Here is a 13,391-nt window from a genome sequence, read left to right on the forward strand (position 1 = left end):
GTACAAAGTACACAGCTGTCATATTGTCTGTGTGGGCTAGGACAACTTTCCCTAGGAGGCGAGACTGAAAAGCTTTTAGCGCTAGACACAAAGCTTGAAGCTCTAGATAGTTGATGTGAAGACTCTTGTAATTGTTGTCCCATAGACCTTGAATTGTCAAATTGTGGAGATGGGCACCCCAACCTGTGAGGGATGCGTCTGTTAGCACGACGTGTGGAAAAGGGTCGATTAAGGGCCACCCTTTTGATAAGGTTTGTGTGTTCCACCACTACAGAGAGCGATGGGTGCGGCTGTCTACCAACACTTGATCTGTTAGTTGGCCCTGAGACTGATTCCACTAACGTGCTAAGCATTCTTGTAGTGGACACGTGTAACCTTGCATGAGGCACTATTACAATGCATGATGCCATCATTCCCAACAGTTGCATGAAAGTCCCGACTGCTAAGTATTGATTGGTCTGAAACTGTAATAGCAGAGTTCGAATATTTCAAATACTGGCTGCATTGGGAGAGGCTAGGCTAGAGCTGTTCAAGTCGCTCCTAGATAGGAGTGTGTAGGATGCTGGCTCTGCATATACTATACCAAAGTGAGGTATAGTGTGCATAGAGTCCAGTGGAACCCAAAAGGTAGGCAGAGGTAAATCTCTAATCTTGGTAGGGTGGTCAAGCTGTAAGGCTTTATCAGAGGACAGTGTTAAGCATTTGTTGTACACAGTCAGCAAATAAATTCACACACTCAAAGACTGAACTTCAGACCAATTGTTTTTGTATAAAAATATTCTTTTAGTTATTTTATTTCCTAGAACCCTCTAGGGCGGCCGGGTGTAGAGCGCTGAGGCCCAATGTTATCCAATGGGGAATAGGGGTCTCCGGTTGGTGGCTGCTGATGAGCAGGCCACTGGGTTGTGGGAGCAAAGCTCCTGGACTTAAGCTCACAGCAAACAGGGGTTTAGGCCAGCACAAAAGATGCACACTCAGCGGCACTGGAACGGCCGGGTGCAGAGTGCTGTTTTGGCGTTGGAAGCCCTGAAGCTTTCAATGGGGAGTCTCCGGTTTGCAAAAGTGCTGCAGGCTCGGGCCGAAGTTCTTCTGGGTGCGACCACCACTTGGAGTGGTAAGTTGGGATACTGGGGGTTGGTTAGGCACCGTTGGTTGGGCCACCCAAGGCAGTGGGGTGTCAGGTGCTGGGTGCCTTTTAGGGTCAGATCTTTCTACCAGCTCCTGGTCGCAGTTGGGGGAGGGGGGACCTTCTCATAGAATCACCAATGTTATCCTGTGGGAGGAAATTCACTTAGCAGGTATGTGAAGTTATTGTTACTTTTCCTAACTCAGTGTTGGATCCTGGATCCAGCACTGGTGCATCACCTGTAAACAGTTGAAAGAATGTGTTTTGATTATACAGGCGATTTTTATCGAATATTTGTAAGTTTGCAAAATCGACATAGAAACTTTTTCAGCAAAAACCAGGCAATGTTATCCTATGGAAGGAAATTCAAATTATAGGTAAAGTATGTTCTCGTTACTTTTGTAATCCAGTGCTGGGCTCCTAGGTTCAGCACTGGGACCTCTATCTAAGATAGGTAAGTAATTACGTTTTCACAGTTGGTGCGATTTTTAAAGAATATTTGTAGTTTGCAAAAATCGACAGAAGAAATTTCACCGAAAAACAGTCAATGGTTTCCTATGGAAGAAAATTGGGTTAGCGGTAAGTATGGTTCTAATTACTTTTCAGGGTCAGCGCTGGGCACCAAGATCCAGCACTGGGATCTCTCCTGATGACAGGTGAGTATTTTCGTTTTTGTTACTCGTTGATTTTAGGTGAATATTTTAAAGTTTGGAAACTCCAAACTTAGAAGAATTTCCAAGTGAAACCAGTCAATGTTACCCTATGGAAGAAAAGAGTTATCGGCTTTTGGGTAAGTACTCGACTGGCAGAGTTAAGGTTCTGGGCATAGACTCAGGGGTCTCCCAGGGTCAGGTAGGCGCAGGGTGCTTTTGAGCCGTCGGGCGCTCAATGGATTGCAATGGAGAAGCTCAAGAACGAACAAAGGCTGAAAGCTCGGGGAAGAAGATTCTTCAGGTGCGACCACCATTTCGAGAGGTAAGTTGGGTAGTTGGAGGATAGGTAGGCACCCAGAAGTTGGGCACAGGGGGCAGCAGGGCGCCAAGGTGCCTTTTGGTGTCGGGAAATCTTACCCTCTGCTGGTCGCAGATGGAGGGGTCCCTGGTTCTGAGGCTGCAAGCGTCGTCGGGAGCGTCGAGGTGGGTCCTTGGGTGCTGGATTCGGGGTCAGTCACCGGAGGGAGTTCCTCGTGGTCTCTGTCCACTCCAGCACAGGCCAGGCTTGGCGGGTGCAGGGTCTGCGGTTCCTGGCTGATGCCAGGGGTCAGTTACTTGCTTTGGGCAGTACCACTGCTCATGGGAGACCCAGTTGCTTAGTCACAAGGTAGCCAGGTCCTCCGGGGTTTGTGAGGTTGCTGGCCACTGGAGATACTGGTGTTTAGCAGGAGCAGGTTCGACAGGCCGGTAGGGCTGGGGCCAAAGCAGTTGGTGTCTTCCTCTTGTCAGCAGCTTCACAGCAGGTCCTCTTGATCTTATTTGCGGTTTCAGAATCTGGATCTGATGAAGGAAGGTTCAGGGTGCCCCTAAATACTAAATTTAGGGGCCTTACAGGTAGATAAAGGGCAGGGACCACTGGGTCCCTGCCCTGGAATGGGTACACCCCCTATCTTGCCACTCTCCTGTGGGAGGGGGGGCAGTAGCCTAGTCCTGATTGGGCAGGGCTCCCCATCTTCAAGATGGCGAGAGCCCGGAGATGTGCTTCACCTCGCCTCCCCCACCTGCGGGGTGGGGTTGGCAGAGGCTGGCACACCCCCTTTCCTTCCTTGGGGTTTCCAGCCAGTCTTCCTGCCAGGCTGGGGGGCAAAACCAGTAGGGGCGAATTGCCGAGTACAGCAAGTGGTCTGGAGAAGCTCAAAAAGGCGGCATGCCTTTAAAGCTTCCCCTGCCCATCCGGGGGGAGGAGACCTAGCACCTCGCCCAGGATGGACATTGTTGCAGGCCCAGGAGAGCGGATGGCTCTCCATCCAGGGGTCCAGCAACATGCCTGCTGTGTGGCAGCCTAGGCAGCCCCTCAGACAAGACGTGGATTGTAGGTTAGGCTCAGGGGGCATCTCTAAGATGCCCTCTGTCGTGTATTGTACATTAAATTCCACACTGACATCAGTGCGGGTTTAATGTGCTGAAAAGTTTGATACCAAACTTCTCAGTCTTCAGTGGAGCCATCATGGTGCTGTGGAGTTCGTGTTGACGATCTCCCAGCACCATATACTCTTAAATGGCAGCACTGCACTTACAGTGCCCAGGAATGGACCTGGGTACTGTAGGGGCATAGGGCTCATGTACCTGTACCTACACCACTGACATAGGGCACCCAGCTAGAGGGGTGGCTGATGTATGCCAGGGCAGTGTGTGTGGGATGTGTGCCATGTCAACTCTGTTTTGTTCTGTACCCACTCAGCCTGCAAGGGCTGTGTGTATGTGTGTGTGTCAGGGTACATGGCCTCTAAGGGTGGCACAATAAGTGCTGCAGCCCTTAGGGGCCTTCCCTGGTCTCAAGGCCCTGGGTACCTAGTGTACCATTTACCAGGGGCTGACATGTGGCCAGAGATGCCAATTGGGTTTAGGTTTCAGCACAGTTTTAGGGAAGGAACATAGGCCCTGGGTACCTGATTGGCAGGAGCCCAGGACACACTCAGTCAAAGTACTTTCGCAATTCAGCAAAAAGTGGGGGCATACCAAGCAAGAAAGATGGCACTTTCCTCTAGTGATTGTATACTGCAGTGTGCAGGATTCGATGTGCGTCAGCTGTCCATTCGGAAGAGCTCGGTTGTGGAAAAGGTTTTTGCTCTGGCTTTTGAATTTTGGAAAGGAGGGGTTAGTCGCGATATGAACTGGGATGGCGTTCCAAATTTTGGGCGCATTTCCAGAGAAGACGTGTGATGAGGCTTTATGTTTGCGAGTTTTTGGCGGGATGAGAAGTAGTGTTAGTACTCCTTAGGCTGACTGGCTTTTTTTAGTTTGGCGGACAGGTATGCAAATTTGCCAGTATTCAGGGCTTTGTGAGTGAGACAGGGTGTTCTGAAGCCGGTGCGCATTTTGGTTGGTATCCATTTTAGCTCTCAGAGCAGGAGTGATGTGTTCATATTTTCTTTACTCCAGCGACCATCCTGGCTGCTGCATTTAGAGTTGTTCTGAGGGGGGCGAAGGGGGATTTTGCTGTGCATGTGAGGGTTGCGTTTCCGTAGTCCAATCTGGACACAACCAACGATTGGGTGGCCTGCTTGAGGTCATGGGGGGGGAGGGGGGGGGGGGGGGCGGGGTTATTTTGTTGAGCAGTTTTATGTTTATGAAAGCGCTCTTGGTGGTATTTTTGATGTGTTTGACCATGTCTAAATTAGGGTCCTGAGTGATTCCCAGTGATTTTACAGAATCTGCTGGGATGAGGTTGCAGTTTAGAGCATCAATGGGTTTTAGCCATTCTGTGACTTGGGGGGCCTGTGCTTTGTTGGATATGAGTATTTCCGTTTTGTCCTGGTTTAGTTTCAGGCGGTTGAGGGATAACCAGTGTTGGATTTCTTTCATGGTGAGGTTTAGTCTTTGTATGTCTTCAATGGAGGAAGTTTCTAGGTATATCTGGGTGTCTGCATGTAGGTGGAAGGGGATGTTGTCTTCATTGAGTATCTTGGTGAGTGGCTCCATGTAGATATTGAATAGTGCTAGGGGACAAAACTGATCCATGCGGATCCCCCTGTTTACGGGGAGTAAGATGTATTTTTTAAAATTTTTATTCTCTGGTTACGGATCTGCAGGAAGGAGGAGAACCACTCTAATACCACACGTCTGCTCCAACCCTTTCCCGCAGTACATTAATGAGCTGTTTGTGATCAACCGTGTTGAAGGCTACCGATAAGTCCAGGAGGATGAGTAGGCAGCATCGATCGTTGTCAAGTGATTTGTGGATGTCATCTATGACATTCAGGATCGCGGTCTCAGTGCTGCAACCTTTAGGATCTAGGTAGTTGTTGCGTTCGATGTGTTGTGTTAATTGCAGGACACATCAGTTTTTTGCTAGAAAAGGGAGATTTGATACAGGCCTGAAGTTGTTGAGATCATTGGGGTCAGAGCCTGTTTTTTTAAAACTTTTTTTAGAAGTGGTGTGACTTGACCCATCTTGAGACAGTCTAGCATGACTCCTGTTCTTAGAGAGCTGTTTATAATCTTGGTCCACAGTGGGGCTAGGGTGAGATTGAGTTTCTAAGCTAGTTGCGCAGGGATACGGTCCGAGAAGTGAGACAAGGGTTTGGAGCTGGTAATCAATTTAGAGATCTATTCTTCTGAGATGGGGGTGAAGGATTTCCAGTTGTTGGGGGGTGGCTGGGAGGGTTGAGGTCTTCTTTACAGGGGGAGAGCTTACGTTGGGTGCTTGAAGGTTGTTGTCCAAGAGCTCAATCTTGTTGATCTTCTCATTGAAGAAGGTGGCAAAGTTGTTGCATAGTTCTGTGGAGGCCATCACTGCGGGAGAGGGGGGCTTGGAGGTTTGTCTGATGATATTAAAAAGTTCTTTGCGTCAATTTTTGGCATTGTTTAGTGCATCACAGAAGAAAGAGGTTTTCTCAATCTGGATGTGTTTTTTATATTCCCTGAGTTCAGATTTGAGTAGGTCTAGGTGGGTTATTGACTGGTTGTTTCTCCAGTCTTTCTGCAGCTCTTAGATGTCTTCTTTCCAAGTTTAGATTTGCGTTGAACCAGGATCTTGAAGGAATGGTTCTGTTGTTTTTTAGTTTCAGGGGGCAATCTAGTCGAGAATGGAGGTCATTGTTGAGTTGTAATGTGAGGCGAGTTCTGTTATTGAAGGTTCGTCTGCGGTGATGGGAAGGAGTGAGCTTTAACTTTCTTCCATGTCGGTGTGGGGGATTTGTCTAAGATTTCTCACCCAGTGGAAGGATTCCTGTATACGGGGTAGGCGTTGGCATGATTGATTGATGTGGAATAGGATAATATGATGATCTGACCAGTCGACAGGGAGGATGTAGTCTATCGTGATTGTGTCTTCATGGGCAATGATGGGATTGAGAATTGCACCCCTGTTATGGGTACGTTCGGTGCAGTGCTGGGTAAGATGGTAGTGGAGAAGAAGTTCGTTCAGGGATTGGGTCAGAGTTGTTTTCACCGTTCCAGTGTAGGTTGAGGTCACCTGGTATTATGTTGTTGGAGTCTTGGAGACAGCAGTGGGTTATCAGGTCTGAAAGGTGTTCTCCGAATGTAGGGGCGCAGCCAGGAGGATGGTAGAGGAGATGGCAGTCTAGTGTTTTGTTGTCACTCGTTTAAATGGCGGTGTGTAAGGTGTTCGAATGAATTATATTTGAGGGAGTCTAATTCCGGTACAGAAGGCAAATGCTACTTACCAGTATGCATCTGTTCTTGGCATGTATAGCTGCAGATCTACACACTGTGCATAGATCGCCATCTGGTGTTGGGCCCAGATGTTGCAGTTGTTTTTCTCTTGGAAAGTCTTTGGAAGTCTCGAGGTATGAGACGACTCCTTTGGATCGTATTGTGCATGGGCTTCGGCTCCATCTTCAGATTGTTTTTCACCAGCAGGGAAATGGAGCGTAGTAATAGCAGTGAAGATGCTCATGTGTGTTGTATCTATACAAGATAAACTGGAACAGATAAAGGTAGCCGGGGAGGCGGGTGTAGATCTGCAGCTCTACATGCCAAGAACAGATGCATACTGGTAAGTATAATTTGCCGTTCGAGGCATATGAGCTGCAGATTACACACTGTGCATATTGTATAGCAGTACCCATCCTAAGCGGCGACCACCAGTATCTGTTGCAGTGGTTTTAAACAATGTCGAGTACAGCCTGGCCCACACTAGCTTGTTGCTTAGTTTGCACAGCTACACAATAGTGTTTAGTGAAAGTGTGCGGTGTTGACCATGTAGCTGCTGTGCAGATATCTAAGGGGATGTTCCCTAAGAATGCCATGGAAGCCCCTATCTTGTAGAGTGGGCTTTGGGGGAACCGATAGCATTCGTTTTGCTTTGTGGTAGCAAATCTGAATGCATTTGACAATCCACCTAGCTATCCCAGATTTGGAGATGGGGTTGCCTTTATGTGGTGGTGAGAAGGAAACGAACAGTTGTTTGGTTTTACGAAAAGGTTGTGTTCTCTTGATGTAGCAGAGTAAGGCTCGTATTACATCTAGTGTGTGGAGAGAGCTTTCTGCAACGGTCTGTGGTTGAGAGAAGAATACGGGTAGTTTCACAGATTGGTTTAGGTGAAAGGGAGAAATTACTTGAGGAAGGAATTTTGGATTAGTACGTAGAACAACCTTATTATGGTGCATTTGCAGAAATGGTTCTTGTATAGTGAGTGCTTGTATTTCACTGACTCTGGGAAGTGATGGCTACTAGAAAAACAGTTTTCCATGTTAGGAATTGAAGTTCACATTTGTGTAGAGGTTCAAAGGGAGGCTCCATTAGTCTGGTGAGAACGATGTTTAGGTTCCACACAGGTGAGGGTGGCACTCTGGGGGGAATTATTCTTTTGAGGCCTTCCATGAAGGCTTTTATGGCAGGTACTTTAAAGAGTGATAGGTGCTGCCCGTTTTGTAGGTAGGCTGCTATGGCTGCAAGGTGCAGTCGAATAGACGTGTAGGCTAGATTGCATCTCTGCAAGTGTAGTAAATAGCATATGATGTGTTGAATGGACACATCCAAGGGATTGAAGTTAATGCTGTGACAATATACTACAAATCGTTTCCACTTGGCTGCGTAGCAAGCTCTAGTGGTAGGGCGTCTAGCTTCTCTAATGACGTTCATGCAGTCTGGGGGGAGATTTAGATAACCGAATTCTAGGACTTCAGGATTCAGATCGCAAGGTTGAGCTGAGCTGGGTCCGGGTGTGTGATCTCTCCATGGTTCTGGGTTAAGAGGTGTGGAGAGAGGTGTAGCTTTTGGTGCGGTACTACTGATAGTTCCAGCAGTGTGGTGTACCATGGTTGTCTGGCCCAAGTTGGAGCTACTAGGATTAGTGTGAGGGAATGTTGTTGCAGTTTGCGCACCACTAATGGAATGAGTGGGAGAGGCGGAAAGGCGTACGCAAATCTGCCCGACCAGTTCATCCATATCGCATTGCCTTTGGACAATGGGTGTGGATACCTGGCGGCGAAGCTTGGGCATTTGGCGTTTTCTGGGGTGGCGAAGAGGTCTATCTGTGGATGCCCCCACATTTGAAAGTACAGGTGAAGAACTTGTGGATGGAGTTCCCACTCGTGGGTTTGTTGAGTTTGTCTGCTCAGGAGATCTGCTATAGTGTTTTGGACATGTTGGGCTAGGAGAAAGATTTTTCGGGGTATGGCCCATCTCTATATGCTCTGTGCTAGCTGAGAGAGCTGCGGAGAGTGTGTGCCTCCTTGCTTTTGTATATAGTACATGGCTGTCATGTTGTCTGTGCAGACTAGGACAGCCTTGCCTGAGGTGTGTTTGAAAAGATTTTAGGGCTAAAAATATGGCTAGTAACTCCAGATGGTTGATGTGGAGTAACTTTTGTTGAGGTGTCCACCTGCCCTGCATGGTGTGATGTAGTAGGTGAGCTCCCCAGCCGGAGAGCGATGCATCCGCTGTTAGTACTATCTGAGGAACCGGGTCCATGAACGGTCGCCCTTTGGAAAGGTTTTTGGTGGTCCACCACTGCAGAGAGTGATGGTACGACTGTTTACCAACACCAGATCTGTCAGTTGACCTTGGTTCCATTGGCGTGCTAAGCACTCTTGGAGAGGACGCATCTGGAGTCTAGCGTGAGGTACTATGAATATGCAAGAGGCCGTCATCCCTATTAGTTGCATGAACACTCGAGCTGGAAGAGTGTTGTGGCAGAAATTTGGCGCGTAGAGCCTGAATGCTTGTTATCCTGGCAGGACTGGGGTAGGCTAGCGCTCTTGAGGTGTCTATGGTGGCACTGAGGTATTGTTTTATGTGGGAGGATTGTAGATGTGACTTTGCGTGGTTTACTGTGAAGCCCAGGTTGTGAAGTAATTGGATAGTGGCGTGCGTGTGTTGCACACATTGGTTGTATGAGCTGGCTTTTATTAGCCAGACGTCTAGGTATGGGAAGACATGGATGTGTTGTCTTCGCAGGTGTGCGGCCACTACTGCTAGGCACTTGGTAAATACTCGTGCTGTGGTGACTCCGAATGGGAGCACTTGATAATGTTGGCAGTCTACCACATATCTGAGGAACTTCCTGTGAGCGTTGTGAACAGGAATGTGGAAATAGGCGTCCTTGAGGTCTAGGGTGACAAGGAAGTCGTTTTGGGAGAGCAGGGGAAGTACCTGCTGGAGTGTGACCATGTGAAAATGGTCTGACTGGATATATTGGTTAGGGGCCTGAGGTCTAAGATGGGCCTTAGCGTGCCGTCCCTTTTTGGTATGAGAAAATATAGGGAGGAAACCTCTATATTGTGTTGGTTGATAGGAACTAGTTCTGTGGCCCCCTTTTGTAGGAGGGAGATTAACTCCTGCTTTAGTAGTGTTAAATGCTCCTGTGACATTGGGCGATGTTTGGGTGGAATGTTTGGGGGGTAGATGTTAGCTCGAGGCAATATCCTGACCGAATTATTTGTGTTACCCATTTGTCTGAGGTGATGGTAGTCCAGAAAGAAAGGAAATTTTGGGGTCTGCCCCCGACCGGAGTGGGATGGTCTAGGGGGAGTGGAGGGAAGTCATTGGGTAGGGGTGGAGGCAGAGCGGGAGGTGTTTGTCTTGCCTCTGCCTTTATTATTGTTGCCTCTGTATCCGCCTAGATTGGGTAGGGGCTTTATATGAAGTGGAAGCGGTGTCTGAGGAGTAGCCTCTGGATGTGCTTCGAAAGGAAGAGCAGCGAAAAGAGCGCCTGGGAGTGTGCGATTGTAAGGCTCCCATAGATTTTGCTGTATCTGTGTCCTTCATTTTTTCCAGGGCCTCATCTACTTTTGGGCCGATCAGATGTTCCTGGTCAAAAGGGTGGTTCAGGATGGAGGCTTGCACCTCTGGGTTGAAGCCTGAAATCCTTAGCCAGGCATGGCGACGGAGGACGACGCTGGTGTTAACTGCCCTAGCTGCATCTAGGGCACAGCGGATGGCGGTATTGGTGATGGTTTTGCCCTCCTGAATTAGTTCATTGGCTCTATTTTTATATTCGTCAGGGAGGTGTTGCATGATGGCTTCTAGTTCGTCATAATGGGTCCTGTCATATCCTGCCAGAAGCGCTTGTGTATTTGCGATGCACCATACGTTGGCAGCCTGGGATGCAGTGCGCTTTCCCGATGTTGACTCTTTATCAGGTGGTGGTGCTTCACCTGATGCTTGAGAGTTTGCTTGCTTTCGTGCTGTAGACACTTCTAGAGAATCTAGTGGTGCTGGCCCTCTGATGTAGGCGGGATCTGTAGGGGCGGCCTTATATTTTTTGTCTATGCAGGGGCTGATGATCCTGGCTCTGACTGGATCTTTAAAGACCTCCGGCGCGTGCTTGATAACTCCTTTGAGCATGGGCAGGATGGAGGTGGCCCTGTGTGTCGTGTCAAAAGTATCAAGGAGAAAGTCCTCCTCCACGGGGTCGGTATAAAGATCCACACCGTGGTAGTGTGCAGCCCTCTGTAGTAGGTGGTTGAACCCAAATGAATCTTCTGGTGGGGATGGTCTCGAAGGGTAGAGATCATCCTGCGGGACGTTAGGAATGTCAGGAATGTTAGTCGTCCCATGGGTCTGGGGAGCTTGTGGCAGTGGGGTCCCCTGTAGGTTGGTCACGGGGCTCATCCCCTATGTTATCATAGACATCATCATTGTCATCATCCGGAGAGGGTGTGGGGGAATGATGAGGTGGTGGGGGGGATGGGGGAGAAGGAGGTGGGGGGGAGAAGGAGGTGGTGGAGGAGGTATTCTTAGAGGGGAAGTGGCACAGTCTTTCCTCTTTGGAGGTGGAGCTGGGGCAGGCTTGTCCAGCCGTCTCTTTGATGCTGAGCATCAACTGTCCAGTCTTGGGACCAGTGTTTTTTTGCAATGGATCAGGCTTAAAAAGTTCTTCTGAGAGTGGCCTGTCCGTCGGTGCCAAAGGCGTCAGGGCCGTAGATTTTTGGGTTTTAGAGTCTGCAGTAGTGCGCTGTTTTGCACTATGCGGCTTTGAAAGGGCTGGCTGGTTACTCGGCTCCGAGATGGTTTTCGGCTTTGAGATATGGGTGTCGTGGCCTTGTGTTTTTTGCTCGGTTCCGGCACCGAGGAGCTTGAGCTGGTTTTCGGCGCAGAGTGCTTTGGTAAGGAGCTCAGTGCCGAGGAGGAGGCCATTGTCTTTTTCGGCGTCGGTGCGGAGGAGTGTTTCTCAGCACCGACGGTGGGCTGGCTCGAGCCCGAGCCACCGGAAGGCTTAATAAGCTTCTTTACTGGTCCCAAAGGTGTGGTGTGGGAAGCAGTGTTCTTGGTCGTGCCTAGGCTCGGAGGCGAAGGCGTGACCGAAGCCTTTTTCAGTGCCGTCGAGGGTGTGGGGGGTGGGATTTCGGTACTCACGACCCTCTGTGCCGGAGTGATGTCCTCCACATCTGAATCGTCGGCTTCGGAGGCGCTGACGTGGCCCTTGTCGGTGTGTTGTCCTTCCGGAGCATCAACGCCTTCTCCGAAGATGTCGTCTGGGATTGTCGTCGACGAGTGTGACATAGTTCTTCGTGCTCTTCGGTCTTGAATGGTTTTCTTGGACCGGAAGGATTTGCACGCCGGACAGTCTCGAGCCTCGTGTTCAGGGGAGAGGCAGAGGTTGCATACTTCGTGAAGATCGGTGTGGGAGAATTTGGACCTACATCGAGGGCACTTCTTGAAAGGAGTTCCTTCCATTAGCCAGGACCGGAGCTTGGGTAGGCCCGAAGGCCGTCGTCGACGACGACTGGAATTGAAGGTCTTGATCGATGAGAGCCGCGTCGAGTGAGGGGATCGCGATCGAAAACAATACCGCGAAAAGAGGTGAGGATTGCGCGTCGATTGGAGAACTGGAAACTGTTCGGAACCGGAGCGCGAAGATCACATCCAAGCCCGATGGCGGAAAAAAACAATCTGAGGATGGAGCCGAAGCCCATGCGCAATACGATCCAAAGGAGGAGTCACATACCTCGTGACTTCCAAAGACTTTCCAAGAGAAAAACAACTGCAACATCCGGGCCCAACACCAGATGGCGATCTATGCACAGTGTGTAATCTGCAGCTCATATGCCTCGAACATGTTGTTCTTGTGGATGATTGCAATGCCCCCACCTCGGAGTTTCGTTCTTTCTTTATTGATGATTGAGAACCCCGAGGGGGGCGAGCATTTAAGAGTTCTGTCGTGTGATCAGGTGGTAACCAAGTATTCCAACAAATGCAAAGTTGTATATCCCACCGCTGATCCACCAATGTAGGAAGCTGGCTCTGTATATACTAGACCAAAGTGAGGTATAGTGTGCGCAGAGTTCAGTGGAACCCCAAAGGTAGGCAGAGGTAAAGTTAGGTAGCGCCTTACTCTCTATTTGTGGTAGTGTGATCAAGCAGTATGGCTTTATCAGAGGACAGTGTTAAGCATTTGCTGACCACACTAAGTCAGCAAATGAATTCACACACTCAAAGACTGAACTTTAGACCAATTGTTTTTGTATAAAAATATTCTTTTAGTTATTTTGTTTCCTAGAATCAAGAAAGCCTGGCACAGGTAAGTGATAAGTACTTTGCAGTAAATATATAGTTTGTAACAGTTTGGATTGCAATTGTACATGCACTTAGTTTTAACTTACAGTATTGTTTGAGAAATGCAATGCTTTGTAAATACAGTACATATACTTTGTATAGGATTCTCAGTAGGATTACAGGCAAGTTACTTTTGAGATTACTTTTCTTAGTGTAGTATACCTGGATACTACAATGGGACATTTCCTGTAAACAGGTAAGTAAAATCGTTTGTTAGTACAATATGTTGCCACGTTACCGCAGATCAACATACTGGGGCTGAAGATAGTGGTAAGCAATAGTTACAGGGTTAGAATGCCCTTTTGAGTCTGTGCAAACCTACTAACTTGAATGTTTTAAGGGTTTTCAACAACTTCTCAAACCTTTTCCCATACTGAGAAAAGTTGGAAATCTCCTCCTGACAATGGCAAACCTTCTTCCAGAGTTGAGAAAAAAGTGGTTGGAGGGAAAGTAAACTTGCAAACACTCAGATTTTCACATGAGCAAATGCACACGTGCCTATTTGCTCATGCTAAAATGCAGTTCACAAATTTTTTCTAGGAGTACTATTTCTTGTCCTACTTCTGTAAATTATTGGGAATTCCCT

Source organism: Triturus cristatus, chromosome 4_2, assembly GCF_964204655.1.
Source record: "Triturus cristatus chromosome 4_2, aTriCri1.1, whole genome shotgun sequence".
Taxonomy (NCBI): Eukaryota; Metazoa; Chordata; class Amphibia; order Caudata; family Salamandridae; genus Triturus; species Triturus cristatus.